Raw genomic sequence first — 10,381 nt, forward strand, 5'->3', positions numbered from 1 at the left:
TCCAATTTCTCCACACTCTTGTAAACACTTGTGATTGTCTGTCTTTTTAATTTTAGCCATCCTGGTAGGTATAAAGTGGTACCTCGTCTTGATTTGCATTTCTGACTAATGTTGTTGAACATATTTTCATGTACTTACTAGCCATTTGTAAATCTTTTTTGAAGAAATGTCAATTCACATCCTTTGCCCATTTTAAAACTGGGTTGTCTTTTTATTTGTTTATTTATTTATTTATTGGCTGCGTCAGGTCTTAGTTGTGACACGCAGGCTCTTCGTTGTTGTGCGCGGGCTTCTCTCTAGTTGTGGCGCGCGGGCTTAGTTGCCCCGTGGCATGTGGGATCTTAGTTCCCCAACCAGGGGTCGAACTGGCGTCCCCTGCATTTCAAGGTGGATTCTTAACTGCTGGACTACCAGGGAAGTCCCTGGGTTGTCTTTTTATTGCTGAGTTGTAAGAATTTTTTTTATGTGTTCTGGATACAAGTCCCTTATTGGATATACGACTTGCAAATATTTTCTCCCATTTTGTGAGCCATCTTTTCACTTTCTTGATGATATCCTTTGAACCACATTTCTTTTTAATTCTGATGAAGCCCAATTTATAAATCTTTTCTTATCCTTTTGGTGTCATATCTAAGAAGCCATTACCTAACCCAAGGTCACAAATATTTACTTCTAAATGTTTTCCTCCATTTTGAGTTAATTTTTATGTATGATGTGAAGCAAGGGTCCAACCTCGCTCTTGCAAGTGACTATCCAGTTGTCCCCAAATCATTGTTGAACAGTCCATCCCCCCCACATTGAATTGTCTTGGCACCCTTGTTGAAAATTAACTGATCATAAATGTAGTACATTTCTGCATTCTGAATACTATTCTGTAGATCCATATGTCTATCCTTATACCAGTACCCCACTGTTTTGAAATTGGAAAGTGTGTTGAGAAGCTGGAGCCGGTGTATTAAATTAAGAATATGCAGATTATGACCTGCTGAATAAGGGGGCTCACACCACCCACTTGGGATCCCCAGGTGGTTCCCTCAGCATCCAAGCTCCCACTTTGGGGAAGTGAAACCCATGGGGTGATTTTGATTAAAGGCAAAGTTTCAATATACCCACACAAAGGAAGTAAAGTCACAAGAATTTTTACTTATAGATCCCAGAAAGGGAGGTGGTTTACAGTGAGCTGGAGGAAAGGCAGTCCTCCATCCCAGGTCAGGAGTAAGCAGGAGATAGAGAGCAGGGTAGTAAGCACCTATTACTTATTAGGTAGTTGGGGCGGAGGTGACTAACTTTTTACAGGCTTAACTCTCAAGTGGTTACTTTAAGAGGTGCCCTGGGAAAAGCAAAGTGGGAACTTAACAGCGGGGATGCTAAACTCAAGTCCTTATCTAGATGTTCAGGCTCTGGATGTGAGCAGGGTTATCACATTGTAAAATGCCTGGGCACCAGCTCAGAACTCTGTGTGTTTTTCTCATCGCAGAAGAGAGGTTGAATGCACCAACTTTGTTCTTCTTTATTAAGATCATTTGGCTTTCTGGGTCCCTTGCTGTTCTGACACCAGTGCAATACTGCAGTGTAATTCTGACACTAACCACCTACAGTTAGCATCAGACTCCACAAGTTTAAGGGCACAGGATTAGGTCAAACAAGATTTCCCTTATTTCAGATGCCAGCATCACATGGGGTCCTCAGGTCACCTATACTTATGACAGACCAGCTACAAATCCAGGAGGTTCCCGTGACACCTCTTTGGTTCAATAATTCACTAGAATGATTCACAGAACTGAGGAAAAAGTTATGTTTATGATGACAGTTGCATTGTTAGGGATACAAATGAAGTGACACATAGTACAAGGTATGGTAGGGTCCTGAGTGCAGAGTTTCCATGCCCTCTCCCCATGGATTCAGGGTGTTTCACCCTCCCAGTATATCAATGTGTTCACCAATCAGAAGGCTCCAATGAGCTTTGGTGTCCAGAGTTTTTATTGGGGTTTTATTGTGCAAATATTATTGATTGAACCATTGGCCGTGTGGTTGGATACAATCTTCAGTCTCCCTCCTCTCCCTGGGGCTGCGCTGGTCCAAAGCCACAATCCTCTAATCACGTGGGTGGTCTGTTTGGTGACCAGCCCCCATCTGGAGTCACCCCATTCATTAGCATAAACTCAGGAGTGATCTGAGGAGCTTATGAATAACACACACACCTATCACTCAAGAAATTCCGAGGGTTTAGAATCGCCCTCCAGGAACCAGAGACAAAGACCAAATTATTTTCTTTTAATTATTAATTAATTAATTACTTTTGGCTGCGTTGGGTCTTTGTTACTGCATGTCATGGGCTTTCTCTAGTTGCAGCGAGTGGGGGCTACTCTTTGTTGCAGTGCGCAAGCTTCTCATTGCGGTGGTTTCTCTGTTGCGGAGCACAGGCTCTAGGTGTGCGGGCTTCAGTCGTTGTGGCACGCAGGCTCTGTAGCTGTGGCTCGCATGCTCTAGAGCGCAGGCTCAGTAGTTGTGGCGCACGGGCTTAGTTGCTCCACAGCATGTGGGATCTTCCTGGACCAGTGCTCAAACCCATGTCCCCTGCTCTAGCAGACAAATTCTTAACCACTGTGCCACCAGGGAAGTCCTAAGTATTTTTCTATATCATCTGAATAGTCAAAATTTATAACAGGGTTGAAACTATGTTAAGTAATTGTATGTGGCTGATCATAATACTCCATCTAAAACATCTGTGCAAAAAAGAGATGTCCAAAACCTATAAAATAACTAGAACGCATCCTATCAAGAAACTGAGTGAAAATAAAATTTATATCTCAAACATGCAGGAAAAGAATTAAACTGAGACAAGGAAAGCATACTTCCAAAGCATTAAAAAAAGGAAGCTATTCACTAGTGTACCAGCTCAATGAAACCATTCCACATCTTGCTGAAGTACAGACTATTAAAAAATTAATAACTGCACTCAGTCAATAAAGTGTTACATTAAAATAAGAAATCAGCACAAAAGATTCCGTGAAAGTAAATGAAACTTCTACCTTTGGCCATTTGGGATTGAGAAGTCGGGCTTTGATCGCATCGTCCAGTGCCTTGTCATACTGCTGGATTTTCATATAGGCTGCAGATCTATTGCTGTATAAGATGCAGTTCTGAGGGTCAACAGCTAGGGCTTCATTGTACAGAACAATAGCTGTGTGGAAATCTCCATCATGACAGGCCTGATTACTCTGACGAACTTTCTCAACAAATTCAGCTTTGCTCAGCACTAGTCTATCAGGACTTCGGCCAATAGTCTTAGTACCAAAGAGAGGAATCTACAAACAAAGAAACTTTGTGAGACAAAGTTTAGATAATCCAGAGAGGTTCCTTGTCTGAATTACAAGAGAACATGGACATTCTTCATAGTCTGCTTTATATTACAGTTAACTTTTGTGCCGTGAAAGACAATAAACTTTCCAAGAAGCAGCCAACATAGTACCTTACATACAAATGTATCACTATATATGTATGTGTGTTCACATATATACATATAGTTATAAACATACATATTTATACATGTATATTTTGATTGAGAGAATGAATGAATAAATCCAAAAATGTACTCAGGCTTTTCCTTGGCAATCTAAAGTTATACTAAGAAAAAAAGCAAAAGGGACTTTCCTGGTGGCGCAGTGGTTAAGAATCTGCTTGCCGCAGTGGTTAAGAATCCCCCTGCCAAGGCAGGGGACACGGGTTCAATCCCTGGTCCAGGAAGATCCCACATGCCATGGAGCAACTAAGCCCATGTGCCACAAGTTCTGAGCCTGTGCTCTAGAGCCCGTGAGCCACAGCTACTGAAGCCCACGTGCCTAGAACCCGTGCTCTGCAACAAGAGAAGCCACTGCAATGAGAAGCCCGTGAACTGCAATGATGCAATGAGAAGCCCCTGCTTGCCACAACTAGAGAAAGCCCACGCAGTAACAAAGAACTAATGCAGCCAAAAAAAAAAAAATTAATTAATTAATTATAAATAAAATCTGCCTGCTAATACAGGGGACACGGATTTGAGCCCTGGTCCAGGAAGATCCCACATGCCGCGGAGCAACTACTGAGCGCCACAACTACTGAGCCTGCATTCTAGAGCCCGCAAGCCACAACTACTGAGCCTGCGTTCTAGAGCCCACGAACCACAACTACTGAGCCTGTGTACCACAACTGCTGAAGCCCGTGCGCCTAGAGCCCAGCTCTGCAACAAGAGAAGCCACTGCAATGAGAAGCCCGTGCACCACAACGAAGAGTAGTCCCCACTCGCCACAACTAGAGGAAGCCCATGCACAGCAACGAAGATCCAATGCAGTCAAAAATAAATAAATAAATTTAGAAAAAACAAAACAAACCAAAATACAAACCTGTGCAGACAATATGATCTCAGTTATGTGAAGATGGTTGCACTTAAGAAATTAATGAAAGGAACAAGATCAAAATATTAACTATGCTGAAGACCTAAATAGACGTTTCTCCAAAGAAGACATACAGATGGCCAAGAGGCACATGAAAAGATGCTCAACATCACTAATTATTAGAGAAATGCAAATCAAAACTACAATGAGATATCACCTCACACCGGTCAGAATAGCCATCATCAAAAAATCTACAAACAGGGACTTCCCTGGTGACGCAGTGGTTAAGGATCCACCTGCCAATGCAGGGGACACGGGTTCGAGCCCTGGTCCGGGAAGATCCCACATGCCGTGGACCAACAAAGCCTGTGTGCCACAACTACTGAGCCTGTGCTCTACAGCCTGAGAGCCACAATTACTAAGCCCGCATGCCTAGAGCCCGTGCTCTGCAACAAGAGAAGCCACTGCAGTGAACATCCCGCGCACCACAGCGAAGAGTGGCCCCCACTCACTGCAACCAGAGAAAAGCCCGTGTGCAGCAATGAAGACCCAAAGCAGCCAAAAATAAAATAAATTTAAAAAAAAATCTATCTACCTGCAGACCTGCCAGATTTCCCAGAGCAGAGTGCCTCATTCCTGATCTCTGCCCTGAACTCCTTTCAGAGTGTGTTGAAAGTCAGCTCTTGCAGTGGCTAATGACCTAATCCTTATAAAGCCAGATGGTGAGTGACATTCTTTAGTTAGTATTTGATTTAGGCATCAAGGTAACACTGGCCTCTTATAATGGATTGGGAAAATTTCCCTCCTCTTCTATTTGCTGGAAGAGTTTGTAAAGGATTGCTGTTAATTTTTCTTTAAATATTCAGTAGATTTCACTGGTGAAGCCATGTGGACCTGGTCTTTTCTTTGTAGGAAGATTGTTAATTACTAATGCAGTCTCTTATTATAGGTCTATTCAAAATTTCTATTTCTTCTCAAATCAGTTTTAATTTGTCTTTCTATGAATTTATCCATTTTGTATAAATTATCTAATTTGTTGGCATACATTTGTTTATGATTTTCCCTTATAATTCCCTCTTTCATTCCTAATTTTAGTAATTTGAGTCTTTGCTTTCTGTTTCTTGATCCATCTAGCTAAAGGTTTGTCAGTTTGTCAGTTGTGTTAGTCTTTTCAAAGAATCAACTTTTAGTTTCCTTGATTTCTCTCTTTTTTTCTACTCTTTATTTCATTTATTTCTGCTCTAATCTTTATTATTTCCTCCCTTCTCCTTGCTTTGTATTTAGTTTACTCTTCCTTTTTCTAGTTTCTTAAGGTGGAAGTGTTTATAGCTAAATTTCCCTTAGGCATTGCTTTTACTGAATCCCATAAGTCTTGGTATGTTGTATTTTTGTTTTCATTCATCTCAAAGCATTTCCCAGTTTCCCCTGGGATTTCTTTTTCACCCTTTGGTTCTACTAGGTTTTTTGGGTTTTGTTTTCTTTTTCTACTAGGTTTTTAAAATAAATTTATTTATTGTATTTATTTATTATTTTTGGCTGTGTTGGGTCTTCGTTGCTACGTGTGGGCTTTCTCTAGTTGCAGCGAGTGGGGCTTCTCTTGTTGCAGCGAGTGGGGCTTCTCTTGTTGCGGAGCACAGGCTCTAGGGCACGCAGGCTTCAGTAGTTGTGGTGAGAGGGCTTCCGTAGTTGTGGCTCGCAGGCCCTAGAGCACAGGCTCAGTAGTTGTGGCACACGGGCTTAGTTGCTCTACGGCATGTGGGATCTTCCCAGACCAGGGCTTGAACCCGTGTTCCCCGCACTGCGCCACCAGGGAAGCCCTCTACTAGGTTTTAATGAAAGCAAGTTTCACAAAAAATTCTTCCTTCAGTAAGGACATTTAGCAAGCAGGCACAAAATAGTGATACGACTTATTCTAGAATCTCCAAGTCCCAGCTCTGTTCCTCTTTGTTTCTCCAAAATTCATTACACAAAAAGTTCATCTGAGGCAAATGAAAAAGTATTCCAATGGCAGGGCATGACCAAGAACCCTCCCCACCAGTATGGAGCACAGGACTAGTTAAGAATCAAACCAAGAATGCTATCTTGAGTACAAGAGGGTGAAGGGCTCACTAGATTTTTATACCTTATTAATGCCAGGATGAAGACACCCCCAAAGTAATTCCAGTTAGTCCACATCTTAAACACCACTCATCTTATCAATGAAAAACTGATTTCAAAATTGATAATGTTAATGAGCAGAAATTCTAGAGTTCAGAAAAGTGAAAGACAGCTGAAGCACTTGTAAGAGTTGCCTTTGATTGAATCTCCTTGCCACCCAGGAGTGTGTATTGTGGTTAGGGAGGAGCATACCCGCCCTGGGGTGGACCAATGCCAACACAAACATTCCATCACACAGTCTGTGGAGAAATAATAGAAAGAAAATTGTAGGTCACATCACAGTGTAATGCATGGGAAAATATCTCTAGATAAAACTTTATAAATACAGTTTTATTTTTTTCAATACATATCAGAGCTGTGAGAACAACACATAATGAATAGCTAAGAATGAGTACGGGAGCTCCTCCATTGTTCCTCAGGACAATGTGGAAACAAGGCTGTTGCTTCATTGCCCAGACCTATTGCCCATTTATTCTGCCTGAGTCATGGGCACCAAGGAAACCAACTAAGGTCCTGGGCATTCTCATTGATGCTAACCCCAAAGAGCCGTGTGAAAATCCTTCATTTCCTACTTTCAAGCCTACCCCTGGCAGAATACATTCTCCAGAGTACTCCAAGAGCTTCAAGTAGGCCCACTTGTCATTGCCTGCAATCTATAGTACCTCCCCTCTTATGCCTCCAAAAGCATCACAAACATCTGATATCCTGGATAGGTCGGTTTGGATGCAAAAGAAAGAAGTTGTTACCAGGGAGAAGGAAAAATGTATGCAAAAGTTTGGAGGTGAGAGAGAAGAAGCAAGAGGAAGTCAATAGAAAACTGAAGAAAATCCAAACTGCTGGATGCAGACATCAGGTGGGGATAGAGATAAAGCTCGGGAGGTGGGAAGGGGAGGGAACCTGAAGGAATGTGGAGTCTGGTAAGGAGGTTGGACCCCCTTAAGAGTAATAGGGAGTCATAGAAGGGTTTAGTGCAGGGGAGGAGCACATCAGGATTACATGGTGGACAAATATCTCTGTGGCTCACGGGTTGGAAGGCAAGAGTGGAGCAGGGAGACCAGCTAGGAGGCTCCAGTAGGGAAGAGAAAAACAGAGCCTCTGGAGTCATGGCAATACCGATATCCCAGTTCTTCTGCAAAATCCTAATTGCCTGCACGAGGAAGCTGCCAACCACTGGGACTGTGCTTACCCGGCAGGTGGGAGTATCTGCCATTTCCTTCCTCTTCTGCTCCAGGCTCCCTTGTTGATGTCGACCCGAGAAGCCATGTGAAGAAACCTCATCACCACCATCAGTGCTCACCAGGACAATGCCAATGACCAGATGACCTATTAGTCAACAAATGATGAACAAGGGAAAAAGCAGACGGGAGGTCTAGACTAACGGAGACTCAAGAGACAGGCAAGGGCTTCCCTGGTGGCGCAGTGGTTAAGGATCCGCCTGCCAATGCAGGGGACACGGGTTCAAGCCCTGGTCCGGGAAGATACCACATGCCGCGGAGCAACTAAGCCTGTGTGCCACAACTACTGAGGCTGCGCTCTACAGCCTGCGAGCCACAACTACTGAGCCCATGCACCACAACTACTGAAACCCGCACGCCTAGAGACCATGCTCTGCAACGAGAAGCCACCGCAATGAGAAGCTTGCGCACCGCAACGAAGAGTAGCCCCCACTTGCCACAACTAGAGAAAGCCCGCGCACAGTGATGAAGACCCAACGTAGCCCAAAAAATTAAATAAATAAATAATTTTTTAAAAAGACCAGTAGGATATTAGAAATGAAAAAAAGAATTAAGAAAAAAAAAGAGACAGGCAAACCTAATGTGAGGTTGAATTGTGATGCCATCAAACCAATGGAAAAAAGACATGTGGGGACACGTGGAAAAATGTGAATACGGATGAGATGATTTTAAAGAACTATTATTAATTCTGTTTAGGTGTGATAAAAGCACTGTGGTTATGTTTTGTTTTAAATATTTGTTAGAGATAAATGTTAAAGCATTTACAGATAAAATACAATTCTGGGATTTTCTTTAAAATAATCATGAAAAATTCCCGTGCCCGAACACAGTGTTTCCTATTTACATATTGCATTCTTTTTTATCCTCATACGCACACATATTTTCCATGCCTGTAGCCATAATACACCAATTCTTTTATGATCTGAGAACAAATGCTGCTTTTGAGAAGGGGCTCCTCTATTTGGAATGTCATTGGCAACACCTGAACATACAGGTTTCACTCTGTCCTTGACAGCCAAGGTCGTTCTCCTTTTTTAAGCAGGAGCATTAATTCCTTAGGGATTGTGATGGTTAATTTTATGTATCAACTTGATTAGCCTAAGGGATGCCCCAATAGCTGGTAAAACATCATTTCTGGGTGTGCTTCTGAGGATGTTTCTGGAAGAGATTAGAATTTGAATTGGGGAACTGAGTATTGCAGATGGCCCTTCGATGTGGGTGGGCACCCGCCAATCCACTGGGGGCTCTAATAGAAGAAAGAGGAGGAGGAAGGGCAAATTGGCTCTCTCTTTCTGCTTGAGCTGAGACATCCATCTTCTGCCCTTGGACGTCGGTCCTCCTGGTACTCAGGCTTTCGCACTCAGAGAGTTACACCATCAACCCGCTGATTGGCAAGCCTTCAGACTCAGGCTGAATTACATCACTGGCTTTCTGGTTTTCTAGTTGCAGATGGCAGATGGTGGGACTTCCTGGCTTCCATAACCAAGTAAGTCAATTCCTGTAATAGGTCTCCTCTTATATATATATCCCAGGATATATCCCTGTATATCCTGTAGTTTCTGTTTCTCTGCAGAACCCTGACTAATGCAAGGATCTTCCCTCAAATATGCATTTGAGGATCCTCAGCAGGAAAAAAAAAAAGTTTCTATTTGTTTGTGGAAAGTGGTAATGATATTCCTGGTTTTGGAATCAGTCAGATCTTTCTAGAACCATCATTACTAACTGTGAGACCTTGAGATTGGTCCTTCACCTCACTGAATCTTAGCCTCTAATTCTGCAAAGTGGTGATATTAACACCGTAGTACAGACTTGTTGTGGAGCCGACATGAAATAGTGCCCTCAGCACAGTGCCTGGTACATAGTAAGTGTTCAATAAATGCATGCTGCTGGTGTCGTTTGCTTCTTTCAGCCTCTTGTTTTTAACCTCATGTCCTAGCCCATCCGGGCTGATATAACAAATATCATAGACTGGGTGTTGTATAAACAACAGAAATTTATGCTCAGTTCTGGAGGCTGGGAAGTCTGAGATGGAGGCGCCAGCAGATTCAGTGTCTGGTGACAACACATTCCTAGTTCATAGATGGCCATCTTTCTGCTGTGTCCTCACATGGTAGAGGGGGCAGGGGAGCTTCCTAGGGTCTCTTTATAAGGGCATTTGTGAGGGCTCCACCCTCATGACCTAATCACCTCCCAGAGGCCTAATACTATCTTAATACTATCACATTGGGGGTCAGGATTTCAACACATGAATTTGGGGGGACACAAACATTCAGTCCATTGTACCTCATCAATTGTTTATTTCAAAAACATTTATCCTTTATGGCCTAACAAATAGTACATATTCATTGGAAAAGAATAAAAACTTATATCCAGAAAGTGTAAGTTCTGGTATTGCCATCAACATTTTGGTTTGGTGTCTTTTCTTCCAGAGGGGATGAAGCCTAATATTTTTGTATGAACATCCTGACGAGGTTGTTTCTTGCTAAGCTCTAGTAACTAACGACTATTAATTATGTAGACAAATTACCCTGAGTTTGGTTTTGCTGTCTTTATATAGAGTCATATGAGTATATGTGGTCTACTTGCGATAGTGCAGAGCTCTTATGTGTGTATTGG

Source organism: Balaenoptera physalus, assembly GCF_965194825.1.
Source record: "Balaenoptera physalus genome assembly, chromosome: 12".
In the NCBI taxonomy this organism is placed as follows: Eukaryota; Metazoa; Chordata; class Mammalia; order Artiodactyla; family Balaenopteridae; genus Balaenoptera; species Balaenoptera physalus.